This window comes from Carassius auratus, chromosome 19, assembly GCF_003368295.1.
Source record: "Carassius auratus strain Wakin chromosome 19, ASM336829v1, whole genome shotgun sequence".
NCBI classification, from domain to species: Eukaryota; Metazoa; Chordata; class Actinopteri; order Cypriniformes; family Cyprinidae; genus Carassius; species Carassius auratus.
In genome coordinates, this window is record NC_039261.1 from 2,169,685 (window position 1) to 2,192,777 (window position 23,093).

Here is a 23,093-nt window from a genome sequence, read left to right on the forward strand (position 1 = left end):
ATTATTAATTATTCATAATATTAATAATGTTCATAGTCTGGCTGACTACGTACGACTACTTGTATTCATTTTTCTAAAAATCCTGTCAAACGTGCACAAACTGACAGTCACCGCCTTAATCTACTACTAAATATTGTAGAAACATAATTTTCTGTAAAGTTGCTTTGCAACGATTTGTATTGTAAAAATTGCTATACAAATAAACTTGAATTGAATTGAAATAGAAAGCAGCTGATTTAAAGTATAGTAAGAATGTTTAAAATGCTACTGTTTTTGCTGTACTTTTGGATAAAATAAAGGCAGGCTTGGTGAGCAGAAGAGACTCCTCAAAAAACATTACAAATCTTACTGCTGAAAAACATTTGACTGGTAGAGTATTTTAAATAAAATATTTATTTACAGAGTTTAATAATAGCCGTAACTAACATTGTAAACTAACATGTTTACAAAACTGAGCAAGATAAAATAACAATACAGAGTCGATACAATTATTTAACACTCTAAAGTACAGTGTAAACAAGGCCAATACTTCTGATGTTTTATTTAACAAATGGAAATCAATTAAATAATTAAAAATTGTAGATTAAACAACAACAGCTACAATAATATTAATAATAATACAATTTAAAGTTGTGGAAAACACAGAAGAAGAAAGAAAAAGCCTTTGACCTGTTTAAGAAGATCCTTGCTCCTATGGTGCGTTGCCAAGAGATGTTCACGGGCAATTCTCAACAGATCTGTCCATCTATGGTCCAACACGAAGACCAGCTGTTCTGAGGGGTCCAGTGTGAGCTGAACGAGGGACGCTTTTATGGCCAATGGTGTGGTGTTCTACAGAAGATTAACAGGATTACTTTATTAAAATATAATGTCTTGGTGTTGTGTGCACATTGAGAGAGACAGTTTACACACATAAGGGCCTGTATGAATTATTTATTTACCTGCATCTGGAAGAAACCCTTCTGACCTTTGATCCTCCACTGACAAAGTGTCTGGTGTGATGTTTTGGTGGACTGAGAGTGAGACCGTCTTTAGGGTGACCTACTCTGTGGAGGAGGGTGTCTTGACAGAGCACGCATCATCTAAACATTCCTGAAATATAGATTCCAATTAAATATATCAAATGTATTTTATAATTCATAATATATATATATATACCATTGTAATATTATATTTATATGGATATATATGCAACAGTAGAATTGCATTTTTATTTGTACAATTTTAAATGTTTTTTTTTACATTTGAATATATTTTCTAATCATTGTAATTTATTCCTGTTATGAAAAGCTGCATTTTCAGAATTATTATTCCAGTCTCTGAAAATAATGTGCTTTTATCATTGTAGAGACAATGATAATATCAACATTGATTACAATAAGAAATGTTTTGTGAGCAAATAATCAATGATTTCTGGATCATATGACACACTGAAGAGTATAAATGATGCATCACAGAAATAAAGTTAATTTAACATAGGAAATAGTTATTTTAAGTTGTACCACACAGTAAATGTTGACATATATACATATACATATATACATACATATATATATACATATACACACACACACACATACATATATATATATATATATATATATATATATATATATATATATATATATATATATATATATATATATATATATATATATATTGCACTAAAGTCTTGAAAATCACATAACATTCAAAAAAGTTGCTATAATTAATCACATAAATATGATTATATGATAATATAATAAGTAATTAATTATACGGTTTTTTTTAGTTTAGTTTTTTAAAAAGAAACACAGAATTCACTTTACCTGCTTGTTGGGAGTTTGGCAGCGTATGTTGTTCAAACAAAACAATTTCGTGAAGAAATCTCCGATCGTAAAACGCGTCTCCTCTCCTTCAGAGCGAATGATTGACAGATGAGTATCCGCTGTTTGAATTCCGCGCCACGGAAGAGGCGAAACAGCGCCGGGAAATCTACGTGTGGCCACAAATATATCACATCCGTAGTGTTAAGCACTACCATAGAGAATGAATGGGAAAAGTTAAGAGAAGTTAAGCTTAACTATTTTCGGCTCCCGCGACCCGTTGACCCGGGTTCGATTCCCGGCCAACGCATGTCCTTTGGCTCGGGCTGACGTCGAAGCAGAACTCCTTCTGTGACCTGCGACTCCAACCAAACATTTTGGATGGATCATTCGGAAAACGAAAAGAACCAGCTCTCCCCGTCGGGGAATCGATCCCCGGTCTTCCGCGTGACAGGCGGAGATACTGCCCACTACTGTCCGTTTCTCCACCAACCGACGGCACTGCACCGAATAATTTCAGATGGACCCATCATTAGCTGAAGTCTCATAACACTTGGAACACTACCCGTAGCAGGGGTCATTGTTTGGACCCTTTTTTTTTTTTTTTTTTTTTTTTTTTTTTTAATTGCGCCCTAAACAAAAAGTATTGTGTCAATGCACTGAACAACATTATTTAGGAACACAGTGCGTCAATAAAGTAGTCATAGTCATGAAAATAAAGAAAACTCTTTGAATGAGAAGGTGTGTCCAAACTTTTGGTCTGTACTGTACATAACAAAAAAGTATGAAACAACTGAAAATACGTCATATTTATATTCTATACTCTGAGAGAGAAAGTGAAAGTGAAGTGACATTCAGCCAAGTATGGTGACCCATACTCAGAATTTGTGCTCTGCATTTAACCCATCCAAAATGCACCCGGGGAGCAGTTGGGGGTTCGATGCCTTGCTCAAGGGCACCTAAGTCGTGGTATTGAAGGTGGAGACAGAGCTGTTCATGCACTACCCCCACCCACAATTCCATCCGGCACGAGACTAGAACTCACAACCCTTCGATTGGGAGTCCAACCCTCTAACCATTAGGCCACGACTTCCCCTTAACGAGAGAGAGAGAGAGAGAGAGAGAGAGAGAGAGAGAGAGAGAGAGAGAGAGAGAGAGAGAGAGAGAGAGAGAGAGAGAGAGAGAGAGAGAGAGAGAGAGAGAGAGAGAGAGAGAGAGAGAGAGAGAGAGAGAGAGAGAGAGAGAGAGACTTTTTGACTTTTAACACACCTTTATTTATACTTACACTATAAAGACATTCTTCATAAACATCTATTCATTAACATCAGATGTACATTTATAAACACATATACCCACTCAGAGACTCATACATCTTTTTAAACATTACAAAGTATTGTCTATCATTAATCATAAATTTAAAACCAGCTCATTTTCATAATCCACCGAGCACAAAACATCATTCAAAGCCCAAATTTCAATAAACTTGTCCATATCATTCATTAGTTTAAAATATGCAAACTCTGCCTTGATTCTGGTTGCTATAAGAGCCTGTAAGACCACATCAGGACCTACTTCCCCCTCTCCTTTCAGTTTTCTTTTCCGTGTTAACCAGATTGCCAGCTTTGCTCCTCCAATCACAAAATTAATTAACAAGATTTTTTTTCTGTCTGATGCAACATATTTTGGTCCAAAAATAAATAATTCATTATTAAAAACTACGCCCAAATCTCTAGCCCACCCATCTAAGAGATAAAACAATTCTCTTAACCTTAAACAATGTAAAAACAAATGATCAACTGATTCTTCAGTGCCACAAAAAGGACATTCTTTCCCTACAGTGGGGTCAATGTGTGCCACATGTCTGTTTGTAGCTACCGCCCAGTGAACAACCCTCCACTGGAGATCAGCAGTGCGTTTCTCTATAGGAGGTTTGTAGAGGGACCTCCAGCATCTTCTAGGGGACGAGTCTGGCCCGAACAAGTCTGACCACTTGGTCTCTTTACAGTCTTTGAGCGCATTATAATGGGACACTTTCACACAAATAATGTACAGAGCCCTTTTTGAGACAGTCTTAAAACCTTCCAGTACAGGAGTCCTGAAGTGTAGGAGAGAACCTTCCTCAGTCTCTTCATCCACCGCTGCTGAAACATCTACTTGGGGAAACAGGCTCCCACTGTCCTGTTCAGGAACCTCATTTTCTTCTGATCTCTGTCTGAAAACTGAAGGCAATGCAGAAACAGTTCCATCCATTATTCTCTTTATTATCCTTATGGACTTGATGCCTGTCTTGTTGCACATCTCCTCTGGACTTTTCCAGTTTTCACCAGTCTTTAGGTCAGCAATCCTTGTACACCCCGCTCTTGCCATTACGTTCTGGATGCTTCTGGACTCCAGTGCCGGTGCTGGTATCAGTGGGTTATTAAAAAGAGGTTCATTCTCTGTCCAGAATCCAATGTTTGTGAGAACCCTCTTGACCTTAAAAACTGAAGTCCATGCTCTCAAAACTGTCTTATAAAAAGGTGAAATATTCCTCAAATCCATGTTGGCCAATTTAATCAAAAACAATTGTACATCATACTTAAAAATATTCATTTTCCTCAACACAGCACGCGCTGTATCAGCCCAGCACGGCTCCGCATACAACAATCTCTGTGCTGCTTGAAGTCGGAAGGTCTTTATTCTGTTTTTAATGTCCATCAGGCCTTGTCCTCCCTCTTGAGTAGGTAGAAAAAGTACAGCAGATTTTTTCCAATGCTGCCCATCCCAGAAAAAGTCAACTAGTTTTTCTTTGCAGCTCTTCAACCACACATTCCGGGGGATCCAGAACATTCATTTTGTGCCATATAATGCAGATGCAGCCAGATTGCTTGTGACCAATACCCTGCCCCTATATGATAGCTGGGGCAGCACCCACGACCATCGAGACAACCGGTCACACATTCTCTCCACCATACCCTCCCAGTTCTTCTGCCTGTATTCATCTGTTCCTAAGAAAACTCCCAACAACTTCAAACCCTCTCTTCCCCATTTAACTCCCCCTGGAAGCACAGGAGGGGTCCTTCCCTGCCAATCTCCTAATAGATATCCTTCACTCTTCTGCCAATTCACTTTAGCTGATGAGGCCTTTTCGTAGATATTTAAAGCGTTTGTTAGATTCATTACATCTGTTTCACTTCTTATAAAAACAGTGATGTCATCGGCATAGGCTGAAAGAGTGATTGGCCTGTTTTCACAACCTTTCACTAAAAAACCTTGCAATTTCTCCCTAAGTTTACATAGTAAAGGTTCAATTGCTAGAGAGTACAGCTGTCCTGACAGAGGACAGCCTTGTCTTATACCTCTATGAATTACAACTGGACAGCTTAACCCACCTCCAACCTTTAACAATGCAGACGCTCCAGTATATAAAAGTTTGATCCAAGAGATAAAATTCTCACCAAAACCAAAAGCTTTAAGAGTTTTAAATAAATACAGATGATCAACTTTATCAAAAGCTTTCTCCTGATCGATTGAAAGGAAACCCACATCCTCATTACCAGCATTTGCTAAATTCATTACATCACGAACAAGAAAAAGATTGTCCATTATTGTTCTCTTTGGCACACAATATGTTTGAAAGTCATTAATAACATATTCTAAAAAATGTTTTAATCTATTTGCAAGACATTTTGCTAAAATTTTGTAATCTGTGCACAGTAAAGCCACTGGTCTCCAGTTCTTTAACAGTCCAAGGTCACCTTTTTTTGGCAATAAAGATAGAACCGCTCTTCTACAACTAGTCGGAAGTTCATTTTTCCTATAAGAAACTCTAAAAACATCAAGTATATCATCTTTTAAAAGAGTCCAGAATTGCTTATAAAATTCAGAAGGAAGTCCATCAATCCCAGGGGACCGGCCATTAGAAAGTTTCTTTACCGCCTCTGATATTTCGTCCAATTGAATATCTGCATCGAGCCATTGTCTCTGATCATCAGTGAGCTTTGGAAGATCTCTTAGTAAGTCGTCCATGCAGTGAATGTCACAGTCTCTTGCTTCGAATAAATCAGTGTAAAAGTTCTTTGCATGGTTTCTCATTTCTTTTGGATTAGTTGTTAAAGTCCCATTTGGAAGTTTCAAATGTAACATGAGTTTTCTTTCTCCTCCTTTTCGCTCCAAGTTGAAGAAATATGAGCTCGGAGCATCTATTTCTCTTATTGAGGAAAAGCGGGCTCTTATCAAAGCACCTTTTGCTCTTTCATTAAACAAGGATGCCAAAACGGTCTTTTTTTCTTTCAGTTGATCCCCTTCTTCTGAGTTTCCTTCAATAATTCCTTCTTCGATTTCAGTTATTTCTCTCTCAAGTATTTTAATAGTGTTCTTTACAAGTCTATTTGAGTGAGCGGTGTAGTTCTGGCAAAAAATTCTGATTTGTGCTTTTCCAACTTCCCACCATTGCACTAAATCTTCATAGTCACTTTTTTGCTCTTGCCACTTAGACCAAAATAACCCAAACTTATCACAAAAGTTAGAGTCATGTAGTAATTTCAAATTAAAATGCCAATAGTAACTAGAAGGCTGTGACTTTTTTACACTCATTTCAAACATGCACAAATGATGATCAGTAAAACCATTTGGAAAAATATTGGCTTTTAAAACTCTATTAGAATTATTTTTACTTGCATAAAATCTATCCAACCTCGCAGCACTAATATGATCATGAGATGCTTTAACCCATGTATACTGTTTTACTGTTGGGTGTTTCTCCCTCCAAACATCAGATAAGTCATATTTCTTTATTATACTGCTTAATGAATTAGCAGACTGGGGATTCGGTTCTTCACCATTTCGGTCTAGTGTAAAATCTAAGGTGCAATTCCAGTCACCCCCAAGAACCATACATGCATTATCAAAATTTTTTAATTCACTAGATAATTTTCTAAAAAAATCTACCCTTTCTGCTCCATTATTAGGCGAGTAAACATTTATAAATAGAAATGGAAATCCCATTAACTCCACCTGTACAATCAATATTCTGCCCTTATCTATCTCATAGGAAGATATATTAGTCATATTTATCTTCTTTGAAAATAGAATCGGAACACCTCCACTTAGATTTGAGCCATGACTTAGAAAAATCTTACCCTCCCACCACATCTTCCATTCTACTTCATTACCCAGATCGCTATGGGTTTCTTGCAAAAAAATGATATCTATATTTTTATTTTGAATAAATTCATACAAAGCAGCTCTTTTACTATTATTCCTTCCACCATTAATATTTATTGTCCCTATTTTTATGCTCTCCATGAAAAGAGAAAAGAGAGAAAGACAAAAAATCAGAAAAGAAAAGACAGAAAAGGAAAAAAATGCCCTTTGTAATTCAACCATCATGTATATTGCTTTTTAACCCATTCTTTCCCTTTCCGTAAATTTGTCACAATTTTTTTCAGCCTAAATCTTTTCCTACGACTCAGTTCTTCGAACCCTACAGTCTTCTGTATTTTAATGACTGACCTCACAAATCTTTCAGCATCAGGAAAAAAAGTCTTGACATCAAAAGTCTTTCCAAACGTTTCATCCAAGAAATCATTAATTTATTTTACTGTGTATAACTGATCATCACCACTCTGAGAAATGATGTCAGACATTTCTGAAAGACTGTCATCATCAGCTATCTCCTCCATTCCATCATCCCTAACATCAGCCTCACATGCACCTGTATGATCGTTCCTGTGTCCAGTTTCATCTTCACATTGAGAAACATTCACCTCACTTTCCTCCGCTCTCTCAACACCAATACCACAATTTTTTCCACCCGTTTCCTCACTGCTTACATCCTGATTGTTCTGTTTCTCGTTCGTTTCTAATTCATCTCCCTTCTTTTCAGTTTCATCTAAGCTCCTTGCTACACCATCCTTCTCACCTTCATCCTCTTTTGACCCACTCGGTCCTGCTTTTTCATTATCCGTCTCATTATTTTTAGTGTTCGTTTTATGAGGGCACGCATTTTTTTATGCCCTGTTTCATGGCATTCGTAACATTTTAAACTCCCCGTGCTTGCATAAAGCATGAAAGACTTGCCTTCATACAAAACTCGAAAAGAGATGTCAAGAACCGTTGAGTCTAAAAACATAAACACTTGCCGTCTAAAAGACGTGACATGTTTCAGTGACTCATTTTTACATCCTAGTGGAACCATTTTAATTCCACTAGCGATTTTCCCATATCTCAACAATTCCTTTTCTATGTCGTGATTTGGTATGAAAGGGGGGCAGTTTGAGATTGTTATACGGGTCGATTGAGACACCAGCGGAGAAATGACAGTATAAACGCCACTTACCCAAATGCCGCTCTCAACCAACCGTCTTGTTAAGTTCCGTTCCTTCAGAAAGACCACAACGGCCTTATTCATCCGCGAGGCTGAAACAACGTTATCAAACCCCACCTGTTCGCCTATCGCCACGAGCACTTCTTCCACTGAGACACCGGCCTCAGGTACACATCTAACTCCATGGCGGAGTGAGAGAGAGGAGTCACACCCTGTCGAGTGAGTCTCCATCTCAAACACCCGCCGGGAACAATAGACAACAAAAACTCACCTAATACTAACTTTGGAAAAAGAAGAAAAGATCGTAAGAAACTCACACACCACAAACTTCACAGTCGCTCTCACAGCCACGCTCCGCTCGCTCCACAAACGCCCACGCATGCGCACGAGAGAGAGAGAGAGATGTTCAGAGAGGAGTCTGTTGGATGTTTAGTTTTATGGACTCAGTGTTGAAAATGTAAAACATTTCAAACACTGTTGGCAGAAGTGAAAAATAAATAATTTTATGAAAGTTACAATTTTGTTTGATTCCATGATGTATTTTACTGAACATGAGTATTTACAATGCAAATCCAAATTATTTTACTTTACTGACAGTTACTTATATCTTGTCTTTTTACTTTATTAAGATCAGATTCTGCAGGTAAAATAACAATATTAAGGTGACTTGACTTGGACTTGACTTGACATAGCTTGTGACTTGACTTGCCCAAGAAAAAAATACTTGGGACTTACTTGAGACTTGAAGGTTAAGACTTGAGACTTACTTGAGACTTGCACATGTGTGACTTGGTCCCATCTCTGGTTAAGTGTGTAACAATAATTTAACAAGTTACGCATAAACTATATTATTGTGGTAATAAACATGGCCATGACATAAACTGTCCTGAAGATGAGTTTTCTACAAAGGACAGGAATCCCTGACATATAAAATATGTAACGTCAATATGAAGTCTGAAATTTCCTTTTATTTTCAATGCTGTCATCTTAAACCATGACTACACACACCAGGCTATAAAATATTACATTAAATATATAATACTTCAAATGTGGTCATCTTACCCCAGGGTTCCACCAGGTGCTTTTACCTCTTAAAATCTTTTTCAGTGTTTTTAACTTTCTGGTCTACCTAAATTAAAATGAGCACAATTCCCACATACTTTGGCTCATATGGATTTATGTGGCCTTTTTTGTTTGTTTTTAGTTAAGACTCTCAATGTTTTATTTATAAAAAAAGTAGTTATTATTACTTTATTTTAGAAAATATAAATTTATTTCTTGGTAAATGCAGTTTTCCATATCTCCACAACAATTTGGTAACGATTTTTACATTTAAAATGTGTGTGTGTTATTATGTGTTGTTATCAAATATAAATGTAAATAGTTTAATCGTTATTTTCATTCAAAGGGCCCAGAAACCATGACTTCTAAGACAATACACACATCATTGTTGACAGTAGCATAGCTTAATTAGCTGACGGTCGATAAATTTAACTTATCTGATCATTTATCATGTGAAAAGTTACAGGTTCACAGGTACTGAAGAAAGCATGAACTGTATGCTAGCTAGCTATACTGACACGATTCATTTTCCAAAAATACACACTGTATATGAACAAATAATGACCAGTTTTCAATGAATGAAGTAACAGCCTTACCTTTAACAAAGATGACAATAACAACCACCGGCGATTGGTCAAAAGGAGGCCACAGGAGAGAAACGCGATTGGAGGAAAGTAAGCAACGGAAGAGAAACGCGATTGGAGGAAAGTAAGCCCCGGAAGAGAAACGCGATTGATCAAAAGTAAGCCACAGGCGAAACGCGATTGGTCAAAAGTAAGCCACAGGTGAAATGCGATTGGTCAAAAGTAAGCCACAGGTGAAATGCGATTGGTTCATGTGGGCTTACTTTTGGCTTACTTCGCCTCAGTGGGTGGAAAGCAGTAGTTGCGCCTACTGCTTTCCACCGACTGAGCCGAAGTAAGCCCAAACTGGTGTACAGAAGACCGCAACTGTGAAAGCGCTGTTGGCGCGTGGCAAAAATTTGTCTCCTTCACAGCTGGCGAAAAAACTCACGTCACCAGTTAAACCCTGTGAGTAGGAGTGTGAATATAGAATTTTACCTACAGCATTTCTTCATATATTAATTTATCATTAGGGCAAACTTGTCAACTTGCCGTTTCCAGATCCATTATTGCAGTCCACTTTACCTCCTCCAGCAGCAGAACCCCCAGCCAAACATTTGACCCCGATACAGCTTTTCGCTACTGGTAAGTAAGCACGATCTTACATATGTTTGTCTCTGTGTATTGTTCACAATGATAGTTTTAACATTTGTGCTCCAGGCAAGTCCGTTCCCACTGCTGAAGATCAATCAATCAATCAATCACCTTTATTTATATAGTGCTTTAAACAAAATACATTGCGCCAAAGCACTGAACAACATTCATTTGGAAAACAGTGTCTCAATAATGCAAAATGATAGTTAAAGGCAGTTCATCATTGAATTTAGTTATGTCATCTCTGTTCATCTCTGTTGAAATAGTGTCCGTTTTAATTTGCAATCAAGTCAATGATATCGCTGTAGATGAAGTGACCCCAACTAAGCAAGCCAGAGGCGACAGCGGCAAGGAACCGAAACTCCATCGGTGACAGAATGGAGAAAAAAACCTTGGGAGAAACCAGGCTCAGTTGGGGGGCCAGTTCTCCTCTGACCAGACGAAACCAGTAGTTCAATTCCAGGCTGCAGCAAAGTCAGATTGTGCAGAAGAATCATCTGTTTCCTGTGGTCTTGTCCTGGTGGTCCTCTGAGACAAGGTCTTTACAGGGGATCTGTATCTGGGGCTCTAGTTGTCCTGGTCTCCACTGTCTTTCAGGGTAGTAGAGGTCCTTTCTAGGTGCTGATCCACCATCTGGTCTGGATACGTACTGGATCCGGGTGACTGCAGTGACCCTCTGATCTGGACACAGACTGGATCTGGCGGCCACGGTGACCTCGGAACAAGAGAGAAACAGACAAATATTAGCGTAGATGCCATTCTTCTAATGATGTAGAAAGTACGGTGTTATGTGAAGTGTTCCGGTTCCGGTTTACCTAATTAATGCAGCCTAAATATCCTTTAACGGATTTGGATATTAGAAGTACATTAGTGTGTTATTTGTAAGCCAGGTTAAAGAGATGATTCTTTAAAACAAACAATATTGGGTAAGTTATTCCAGAATTTAGGCGCCAAATAGGAAAAGGATCTGCTGCCCGCAGTTGATTTTGATATTCTAGGTATTATCAAATTGCCTGAGTTTTGAGAACGTAGCGGACGTAGAGGAGTATAATGTAAAAGGAGCTCATTCAAATACTGAGGTGCTAAACCATTCAGGGCTTTATAAGTAATAAGCAATATTTTAAAACCTATACGATGTTTGATAGGGAGCCAGTGCAGTGTGGACAGGACCGGGCTAATATGGTCATACTTCCTGGTTCTAGTAAGAACTCTTGCTGCTGCATTTTGGACTAGCTGTAGTTTGTTTACCAAGCGTGCAGAACAACCACCCAATAAAGCATTACAATAGTCTAACCTTGAAGTCATAAATGCATGGATTAACATTTCTGCATTTGACATTGAGAGCATAGGCCGTAATTTAGATATATTTTTGAGATGGAAAAATGCAGTTTTACAAATGCTAGAAACGTGGCTTTCTAAGGAAAGATTGCGATCAAGTAGCACACCTAGGTTCCTAACTGATGACGAAGAATTGACAGAGCAACCATCAAGTCTTAGACAGTGTTCTAGGTTATTACAAGTAGAGTTTTTAGGCCCTATGATTAACACCTCTGTTTTTTCTGAATTTAGCAGTAAGAAATTACTCGTCATCCAATTTTTTATATCGACTATGCATTCCATTAGTTTTTCAAATTGGTGTGTTTCACCGGGCTGCGAGGAAATATAGAGCTGCGTATCATCAGCATAACAGTGAAAGCTAACACCATGAAGATGATGATGAGGAGCTGGTATGTGCTGCATCACAATGTGAAGCACAGCTAAATACAGGTGTGGCATATGACACAAATGCAAATATTACAAGAATGTTTTGTAAAAACACAATGAGAAGCGTTATTTCTTGGGGGAAAATAATCAACATTTTAAAATATTTTTTGTTTACAATACAGAATTATGTCATGTCATGCCTCAAGCGGGATGCTTTCTTGAGTGCACTTCTTCAAAACCGTAAGGATGTCCAAAGGTGTCAGTGTATTTATTTGCGTTTCCGAACTTACCCGTTGTTAGATAATCACTAGATAACTTTTTCACACCGCTTGCTCTTCTCACTCACTCTTCATCTCCCCCTGAGCAGACAGGATGGTGGAGATTCATTAGAGGAACAGTTTTTCCTTACTCTATCTGTGTGTATGCTTCATGTCCGTGGGCTTCGTTGCTTTACACTTAATTCATCACACCACATTTTCCTTCCTCCATTTCATCTGATCCTCATTCTCAGTCAGCTGCACTGATTCCATTCTCCTTAAATTAATAAAGTGTATGCTGGGTTATGTGCTTCCTTAACACTAGTACCACTTTCTTCACTCTCGTTCCTAAAAATAACATAATAATTATGAATACTTGTCCAAAAAGTGTGCTTTGCAGGCTGTTTGTGCGCTGCATTTATGGCATATTACTATCAAATGCAACAGTCATCCTTATTGTTTTTTTTTACTATTCACTCAGAGGACTGTGCTGCTCCATCTCCATCAGTGGAAACTGCCAAGGCACCAGCTCCTTCACATCACCAGCCACCAGCTGAGCTTCCAATTCACTGGAAAGATCAACTTCCACCTTTCCAGCATGAGTGGATCCGGAACACACTGTTTAAGGCCAACCCACGAACCGGCAAGCCAGAACTAGTGTCCCAGCTGAAACTTTGGTGGTATCCTCCTCAGCCCCCTTTAATAAACACTCAGCCCCCTGCCTCACCTGACCTCTTCTTCTGTCGGCCCCTTTTCTTATGGATGCCACTGAAGATGTGGTTATTTCCTCTCGTCTGTGTTCGCCCAGACTGTGGTAGGCACAGACTAACTGTGGCAGGAATTTACCGTACCGTGCGTAAGGTCTTGGACATCGACGGGTGGTATGACCTTGCCACTGAGTATCTGGAGTGCAAACGCTGCAAAAAGAAATATCCTGCCTGGTCCGAGGACATCCTAGGACAGCTGGATATGGGCCACCGCAGTCAGTTTCCAGCTTTGCTGACATACAGGTAATTCATAATGACAATCATTCATTATTAGGTGCTTTTATGTGGGTTATTTTTTACCAACTAAAGCATTTGCATGATTATACTGTTGTTTCCTTAGATACTCATGTGACAACCGGGTGCTGAGGATGATGAGGGAGAGGACACTGGGCAACAGTGTGACTCAGCTTTACAGGAAGCTGATGGAACAGCACAGTGAGGCATGGACACAGCGTGTCTTGCAGTACCTGACTGCCTGTGAACCATTCACAAGGTCCTCCCTTGTGCAGCCTCCTGTGTTTGCTGATCCTCCACTTTTACCTGCTTTGCCTAAACCTAAGTGGCTGTTAGCCGTGTATGCCAGGGATGTTCTGGGGCGACTGCACGAGGTCAAGGCCAAATTAACATCTGTCTTTGGCTGTGTTCTCAAGATGGATTCGACAAAAAAGGTATCAAAGCCCTGTTTATATCCAGAAATTTGCCAGATATGGATATGGCACGGATATGGCACAGATATGGCACATTTTTTTACCCTTTTATTTTTCCCAATAGGTCACAAAGAAACTTGCCGGTGCTGCTTCAGGAACAGCTGCCTGGTGCACAAATGTCAGAAATGAACACGGCCAGTTCCTTGTCTCTGTGCTGACAGCTGCCGAGGGACATGGACTGGACTCCATGGCAGCTGGTCTGATGAAACGCTACCGAGAGGCAGGAGAGGCAGCCCCAAAAGTGATGTACGTGGACAGGGACTGCTGCAGTCAGTACGGCCAATCGCGGGTGAAGATCATGTTTTTGGAGTGGGATGAGCTTGTAGTGCGCCTCGATATCTGGCACTTCATGCGGCGATTTGCTGCAGGTGTCACGACAGAGGCTCATCCGCTCTATGGGATCTTCATGGCACGTCTGTCCACGTGCATCTTTCAGTGGGATCCAGAGGATGTGGCTGCTCTTCGCTCCGCAAAAGAGGGTGACCTGGCGGCAAAGAAGACTGGCCACATCTCAGAAAAGGCGGTCAGTGCTCGCATTACCCAGAGGGAGTTGTCACTGCACTGCCGGAGGAGGACCAGGGGGGTGGAGGAGACCACCAGATTGATTAGGTCACTGATTGATCAGTTTGACAGTGCGGATGGGAAGGACACCCTGGGAGTTCCTCTGCTGGACCACGAACGGATCCAGCAGATATGGAAGGAACAGCGCAAGCACGTCCAGTGTATCCAAGACCCAGAGGACTTTCCGCTGTACATGAAGACAGGGACACTGAAGAAAAGCGGCGTGGAGCTGTGCTGCTACAGGTGTGCTCGTGGCTCTACCTCCTTGGAGTCATTCCACCTCCACCTGAACCGTTTTATTCCAGGTATTACATGCATATGGATTATTCATTTTTCTGTAGAAAATATTAGCACTGTAACTGCTTCCATCACTTTAAAGTAATGCCGCATTAATAAATGTCACACTCTACATTATACTTTTTAATGTCATAAGCATTGACAAAGCTGTCTTTACTAACAAGTCACTAGTAACACATGACTAAGTGACAATCATTTTTAATATAGTTACAAAACTCTATTAAATGTAGTATACAAATTACTTCAGAGCACCTTATGTGTAGTACATATATTGTACATGTGACATATAAAACCCTTTTTTATATATTTTTTTATATTATTTAACTTTTAGGAACCAGTGCCAGCGATGCGCATTTTCAGGCCTATCTCCTTGAGGGCTTGATGCGTTGGAATGATGACCGAATGGAAGACGCCATAAAACGGGCGTCCTCCATTCGGACATATGGCAGTGCCATGAGCGAGGCTGTGGACCGGCTTAGCCGAACAGTCTTTGGGAAGCCCTGGGATGAGCGCTATCGCCCTCCTGGAGCATATACAGGTAAGACATTTAATTATTTATTTTGCAATATTCTATTAAGTTATTAGAGTATTAGAGCCTCCAATGTACTTGATCAATTATTAAGAACACTTTTTTTCTTTTTTTATTATTTTATGATTGTAGGTGAATTGCTAGAAATCGAGTACCTTTACAGCCAGACTGGCAAAACACTGACTCCAGTGCTCCAGAACCCAGAGGAGGAAGACCGGCTGGTGGAGGAGGTTGATGATCAGGACCTGCTAGATGAGGGGTTTGAGGAAGAGAGCATGGAGGACATCACAGTTCCAGTGCTGTATGAGGATGACCCCTGCCTCAGAAACACCCCCTCATCTTTGCCTCTGCCTCAGTCCCCAGCATCACTGGCTGAGCCGTCCACATCATCTGGAGGAGAGGGACAGCATCTCGCCCCTGCCTCTTCAGTGCTGTCACAGACATCTGACACTGGAAGCAGTGTCTCCGGCGAGGCTCAGGTACGACACTCTAAGGGCTTTATTTCGTTTCAGTCTCGTTTTATTCCACATACACTACAAGCAAGGTTTTTATTTTATTTATTATTATTAGGTTAAAAATAGCTTCTAGAGATTTTTGTTTAGGTTTCTTTGATGAATAGAAAGTTCAGTGTATATTGTAACATTATAAATGTCTTTATCATCTATTTAATGCGTCCTTGCTAAATAAAAGTATTAATTTCTATAATTTAATAATAAATATATAATGATTTAAATGTTCTGACTCCACACTTTTGAAGGGTATAGTGTATAATATTAAAAAAGCTTTTTATTACAGATAAATTCTTATCTTGGATCCTTCTATTCATCAAAGAATCTTGAACAAAATGTACACAACTGTTTTAAATATTGATAATAATATCAATAAAAAAAGGTTTCTAGAACAACAAATTTCTGAAGATCATGTGACACTGAAGACTGGAGGAATGATGCTGAAAATACAGCTGTGCATCACAGGAATAAATTACACTTTAAACTATATTCAAATAGAAAGCATTTTTATTTTAAATAGTAAAATTATTTCACAATATAATGGCTTTTGCTGTATTTTGAATAAAATAAATGCAGGCTTGTTGAGCAGAATTCTTTAAAAAATGTCAAAAATATTTCTGTTCAAAGGCTTTTGACTGGAAGTGTATATTAACACTAATCTGCATTTACTAGGGAGCAGTCATTGGACCTGATGGCATCGCTGGGTGGGACAAGGTCCAGGATCTGGCTGGTTTCCTGGTGGGTCTTCGTGAGGCTCCTTACCTCACCGACCTGCAGGTTACAGAGGCCATCCAGCTGTGGACCGCTCTCCCTGATGTTGATAAACAGCGGGTCAACTATCAGCCTCGACATCAGCCTCAGCTGACACATGGGCGCTTTAAGGCACCGAAGCGGTCCGGAGTCACACCGGGTGTGGAGAGTGTGAAACGGTGTCTGATTGGACATCCTGGGGGTCCAGCACAGTGGCCCAGCACCAGCCGCTTGGTTGAGGCCATTTGTATGAAGCTGTGTGCTTTACACAAGTCAACGACCAAGAAGGCTGGAGTTTCCACCCCCAGGTGGTCTAAAATCCTTTCGGATTACCACCACATCCGAGAGCTGGTGCTTAACAATCGAAGGCTGATGGATGAAACAATGATCCAACTGTTTGAGCTGAACCAGAGGACACTCATTCAGTGGTAAGCAAGGCACATTATTTGGTTCCAGTGAACTGAATACTTCTGTACACACACACAAATACACACACATATATATATATATATATTACAAGTAATTTACTTTCAGGTTTCAACGGCAGCAGAAGAATCAGGAATTGAGTGTCCTCGTCCAGGGACTGACTCCATCTGACCCAATAGATGTGGCTGATGTGCAGCTTCCTCTGCCGAGGGAAAAATTGGATGACGTGCCATCAACATCAGGCCAAAAACATCAATTTATCCTTCCGCCAAATCGAGAAGGACAGGCTCCAATTCTGCGACCGGGTCGCCGGCCCGCTGCTGCCAAAAGGGAGTGCCCTATCGCACCCGTCCCCACAGCAGCAGGAGTTGTGCAGCCCATTTCAGCACCTGGGTCACTGTTAGGCACACTAGTGCTTAACCCGGACATGACTGTGTCAATAGTGATTCCATCTGCTGGTGCTTTGACATCCGGTCCAGGCCCAGCTCCGCCTGCTCCAGTGCCTGCTCCAGTGCCTGCTCCAGTGCCTGCTCCAGTGTCTGCTCCAGCGCCTGCTCCAGTGCCTGCTCCAGTGCCTGCTCCAGTGCCTGCTCCAGTGTCTGCTCCAGTGCCTGCTCCAGTGCCTGCTCCAGTGCCTGCTCCAGTGTCTGCTCCAGTGCCTGCTCCAGTGCCTGCTCCAGTGTCTGCTCCAGTGTCTGCTCCAGTGCCTGCTCCAGTGCCTGCTCCAGTGCCTGCTCCAGTGTCTGCTCCAGTGCCTGCTCCAGTGCCTGCTCCAGTGCCTGCTCCAGTGTCTGCTCCAGCCCCTGCTCCAGTGCCTGCTCCAGTGCCTGCTCCAGTGTCTGCTCCAGTGCCTGCTCCAGTGCCTGCTCCAGTGCCTGCTCCAGTGCCTGCTCCAGTGTCTGCTCCAGTGCCTGCTCCAGTGCCTGCTCCAGTGCCTGCTCCAGTGCCTGCTCCAGTGCCTGCTCCAGTGTCTGCTCCAGCCCCTGCTCCAGTGCCTGCTCCAGTGCCTGCTCCAGTGTCTGCTCCAGTGCCTGCTCCAGTGCCTGCTCCAGTGTCTGCTCCAGTGCCTGCTCCAGTGTCTGCTCCAGTGCCTGCTCCAGTGTCTGCTCCAGCCCCTGCTCCAGTGCCTGCTCCAGTGTCTGCTCCAGTGCCTGCTCCAGTGCCTGCTCCAGTGCCTGCTCCAGTGTCTGCTCCAGTGTCTGCTCCAGTGCCTGCTCCAGTGTCTGCTCCAGTGTCTGCTCCAGTGCCTGCTCCAGTGCCTGCTCCAGTGCCTGCTCCAGTGCCTGCTCCAGTGTCTGCTCCAGTGTCTGAAACTAAAGAGTTTGGTCATAGCCGATATGGGAATGCCACATTTTGCTCACGCTCCTCTAATGGAAAAACTTTAGATGATTGGTTGGCAGAACAGCGGCAGGCAAAATAAATGACAAACTCCGCCTCCATTGTAAATAATGTGTATATTTTGTATATATTATATGGGCCCACTCTTTTCATATATATTTTTTTATATAAGTAGTACATAATATCTTTCCTGTATATATAAATATTGTTTATATTATATGGGCCCACTCTTTTCATATTTTTTTTTATATTGTGTGTATGTATGTGTGTGTGTTCATTTTAATAAAACATTTTGTATATATTACTTGGGCCCACTCTTTCGTATTGTGCTTTTTATATTCTGTGTATGTGCAGTATGTGTTTGTACTAATTTTAATAGAAAATTTTTTGATAAGATAAAAAAAATCTGCTAAATCATATCAATCAAATCATATCCACACACACAAAACGTATTTGAAGAAACGTTTTTTATTAATTTTATTTAAACACAAACATTTAAATAATACACACACACAAATCTATGTAATATAAAATCAATCAATTGTATGTCATAGATAACAAAATAAAAGTCTCGGTTTATTGCATGCTTAAAAATACACGTCGAGGACATATGACGTCACGGCTCATCCGAGAGAGCACGGGTTCGAATCCAGGCCGCGGAGGGTAGAGTTGTCTCACATGTAATTAAAACTCTTCAAAACGAAGAGAAATATACCCCGAGTATTGCAGCAGGGGAAATCTTTCAGCGTTTTCACGTGTTCTGCGTCTTTTTCGCTTGCGGGCGGGGCTCAAAGATTGGACCCCTTCCTTTGTGCAGCGAGCGCTCTACCATTTGAGCTAATTCCCCTGGCCTTTCAAGAATGACGAGCATAGCTGTGAATGACGGGCTTGATGCAAAGAGACGTCCCTCCTCTGGGCTTGCACCTTTGCACTGGCCGCGATTGTGTTGTCGAATTAACAAAGAGATTTAGCTTTTGTGTTAAAGGACCTTCTCGGTCTTGTTACGCCAGTATGCATGTGTGGATTCTTGTATTATGTAGGCTACCTTGGATCACTCGGGTCATGCAGACAACTTCTCACCTCTTTTTCTCAAACTGACTTAAAGAATAAGGAAGCGGTTCTCCATTCCAGTCCTCGCTCCCCAAAGGTCTGCATATTTTGCATGTCTCTCTTTGTTAGCACACCTGATTTGGATAATCAGCTCATTAGAAGTGAGCTCCATGCGATTGACATGGTCCCTACACAGTGTTCATTGCTCCCCACTCCCTGAGCAGGGGAAATCCGTCGAAGTTTACTTCACTTTGGAACATTGGTTCACGGATTTGCGCTGCGCAACGTCTTCACACATGGAGAAGTGTGACATCATATACCTCTGTATACCTCTATACACCTCTGTATTACTCACTTTGAATTGAACGTACACATACGCTCTGAACTTGAATCACCGAGGGATGTCATGTGATGTCCTGTGATGTCCACTTCTCAGGGCACTTACATTCGAATGGAACAAATGTCTGAAGCTATACGAGAAACATACAAAATGTGAAGAGCATGGGGTGCGAGGACATCTGACCGTTTCAGCTGTCCTCCCTAACATCCCTCTACATGTTAGATACAGCCACATTTTTAGGTCAGTTAAGAGGCAAACTTGCATTCGTTAGCCTTTCACACTGTCTCGAGGTCTTTGATAGCTTCCACGTTAGTTCATGTTCCTTCTTTTGTTCATCCCCGATTAGCTCTTTTTTCTTGGCCTTGGACAAGAAGGCTTGTTGGGCTAGGGGTATGATTCTCGCGTTGGGTGCGAGAGGTCTCAGGTTCAAATCCCGGACGAGCCCTTGGTCAGGTTAAAACATGAAGCTTTGTTGTCTCATTGCGTTCACAATCATTGAGGCAGGTTTTTATTCAGTCGGGTAGAGACAGATGGCTAAGCCGTGCCGGTTAGCTCAGCTGGTTAGATCGTGGTGCTAATAACGCCAGGGTCGGGTTCGATCCCCGTACTGGCCAGCTGTTTTTATTGTCTGGGGGCTCTGCTCTGCTCTTCTCCTGTGACAAAGAGTAGGGTGATCTCACTGAAATCCCTGCTTGCTAAGCAGGGGTTTGTTGTGGCCGAAATGGCGGTACCTGACAACCACAAGTCTGTAAAATTAATCCAATAGTATGCCGACTTCTATCTTTTAAAAACCAATCACGTTACGACTTCTATCTTTTATAAACCAATCACGTTACGACTTCTATCTTTTGAAAACCAATCACGTTACAACTTCTATCTTTTATAAATCAATCACGTTGCGATCTCTACTTTTCCGCGTCCAATGAAATGGCAAGGTCTATTTCTCATACACCAATCACGCACGTCCTCGCCAATTGCATGTAATCTCCGCTCAGGTAACGTTAAATTATTTACATTCCGCTCATGTATGTTATTTATATCTTGATATGAATGAACTGGTTTAGGATTTTTGTTCTTTAGGAATAGCAAGATTGGCCATGTAAATTAGCCTATGATTACCCTATTGATAGACTATGTAACGTCAGCTGTCAATGATGTGTAAATACTATTACGACCGGCGCTAACGTAAATGTAAATATGTCGAATTTAACCGATTAACAAGTTTTCTCTCTGAAAAAAAAAAAATGCTTTTTATTTAATTGTCATAAGGTTCCATAACTTTTTCCACATGCGGCATTTGAACACACAAAATAAATCTGGATAATGTTAGTGTTTTGTTTAACTTTTACACATATGTTATATGTTTATACATATGTTATGACCTGTCAAAAGAAGTGAATGGATAAGTTTATACATTCAGGTTCATGCCCTTATCACATGGACACAGTTGAAAGAGCACAATATGTTTAATCTGAGTATTTGTTTTAGTCAAATTAATCCATAATGCTATATATTTATTTATTTATTTATACTCAAAAACGAGTTGTATGAGCCTAGGTCATTGAGACATACAGCCATAATAGAAAGATCTATCACAACTTGTTAAGACTCTATGTAATTCTTCTTATACTTTTGTTCTTGTTATAATTTTTTTTATATGTATTTTTTATATATTTGTACCTATATACATACATACATATACATATATATATATATATATATATATATATATATATATATATATATATATATATATATATATATATATATGTTATATAATTGTTTTGACATTATATATATGACTGAATTGTGCAATTGAAATGTTTCCTCTTGGCATGAATATAGCCCCTGCTGCTGACATGGCATTAAATGATAAATAATTAAACCACAACATGTTATATGTAAGATAATATATGTATTATAATGGATTTATAATCTGCTATATTATGGCGGTCGTTCTGGACCAGGAACACAACTAGCTATCATGAAATGAACACAACAGGAGGGTAAATGCTACAGGCTACAATGGCTGTTAGTGTTACGTGTTATGTAGTGTTTCAGGCAATGACATTGCTTCAGCTAAGTCTCACAAAGGCATGAGTAATGCTGAATGGCTTGCGCGTCTGGAGAGTTTTGCCCAAACAGGAGTTTGGCCATCTACGCAGGGGAATAGACCTTCTCCCCGACAAAAAAGATGGCATGAGATGTATCAGAAGGTAAGTTATGCAGCTAGATTCATGGGCAAACTAACAAACTTTTTGACAATACATTGTGGTGTTTTTATTTATATGTATGGTTAAGTAAATACATACCATGTAAATACAATGTTATATTGATATAATTATGATGACTTATAGCTGTTTTGAGATCCAGTGTCAGAGGTATAATTCATGTTCACAGATAGAAAAGTGCCCTCTGCAAATGAGGGGACAGACCACTCTTCTGAAGGAAGCACAGACATGTATTTGTGGATTTCACAAGGTAACTTCAATTAGCCTGGTTCAAGTTGCATAAATAGATAGATGTGTTTGCAACATCAATGAGTCTTTATATCTAAAATCACATTAGGAAGACTGTTTTGTACTTTATGCATGTGTCACAGGTTCATCCACTAGTCACAGGGGAAGCATCACAGAGCACCCCGGCCCAAAGCACACCCTCTGTCAGTGATGTGTTGTGTCCTGCAAAGAGACCTAAACTGACATTGTCAATGGTAAGCAGACCACACTATTGCATGCATCACTGCAGATATTGAAACATCTCAACCTTTAACTATAGTGTTAGGGTTTTGTAATCACTAACCATGACAAATCTTTTTAAAAGTCAAGGTTTGGAGGCTCACGTGTGGCAGCAGCAAAACCTAATTTGAGCACCCAGAGGAAAACCTCTCAGGTTAATATTAAAAGACATCAAGACTTTTATAATGACATCATGACTTTATCACTATGTAATTTTAATGTATTAAAAACATGGCAATCCCCTTAAAGGGGGGGTGAAATGCTCGTTTTCACTCAATATCCTGTTAATCTTGAGTACCTATAGAGTAGTACTGCATCCTTCATAACTCCAAAAAGTCTTTAGTTTTATTATATTCATAAGAGAAAGATAGTCTGTACCGATTTTTCCCGGAAAAATACGACCGGCTGGAGGCGTGACGTGTGGGCGGAGCTAAAGAATCACGAGCGCGAGTAAGCTATTACGTTGAGAGCGTTTGGAAGCTGTGACATTACCCTGAGGAAAAAACCAAGGCTGAAACTGAACGAGAGCAGCAGCAGCAACGACTCGCTCCGAGCGGGGCTCGAACCCAGGTCTCCGGCAGGGGAGGCGGACGCACTAACAAGGAGGCAGAGATATTTTAAGCAGTTTTACTCACCGCATGTGGTTCCAACACATGATCGTGACCCGTTTTCGTTGGGACTGCATTATCCTTAAGTAATAAACGATGAGCAAATCCGGCGTCAAACTGG

General features: G+C 40.5%; 2 long non-coding RNA genes across 2 annotated transcripts; one reads left to right on the forward strand and one right to left on the reverse strand.

The window, feature by feature from the left end:
• Positions 1–169: 169 nt before the first annotated feature.
• LOC113120247 (uncharacterized) lies at positions 170–2,393 on the reverse strand. The gene is made up of 3 exons (XR_003294555.1): positions 1,809–2,393; positions 942–1,092; positions 170–831 (listed from the first exon to the last, which is right to left on the reverse strand). It is a non-coding gene; the product is annotated as an uncharacterized LOC113120247 (long non-coding RNA).
• Positions 2,394–10,105: 7,712 nt separating this feature from the next.
• On the forward strand, positions 10,106–10,481 carry LOC113120248 (uncharacterized). The gene is made up of 3 exons (XR_003294556.1): positions 10,106–10,205; positions 10,299–10,382; positions 10,458–10,481. It is a non-coding gene; the product is annotated as an uncharacterized LOC113120248 (long non-coding RNA).
• The last annotated feature ends 12,612 nt before the right edge of the window (positions 10,482–23,093 follow it).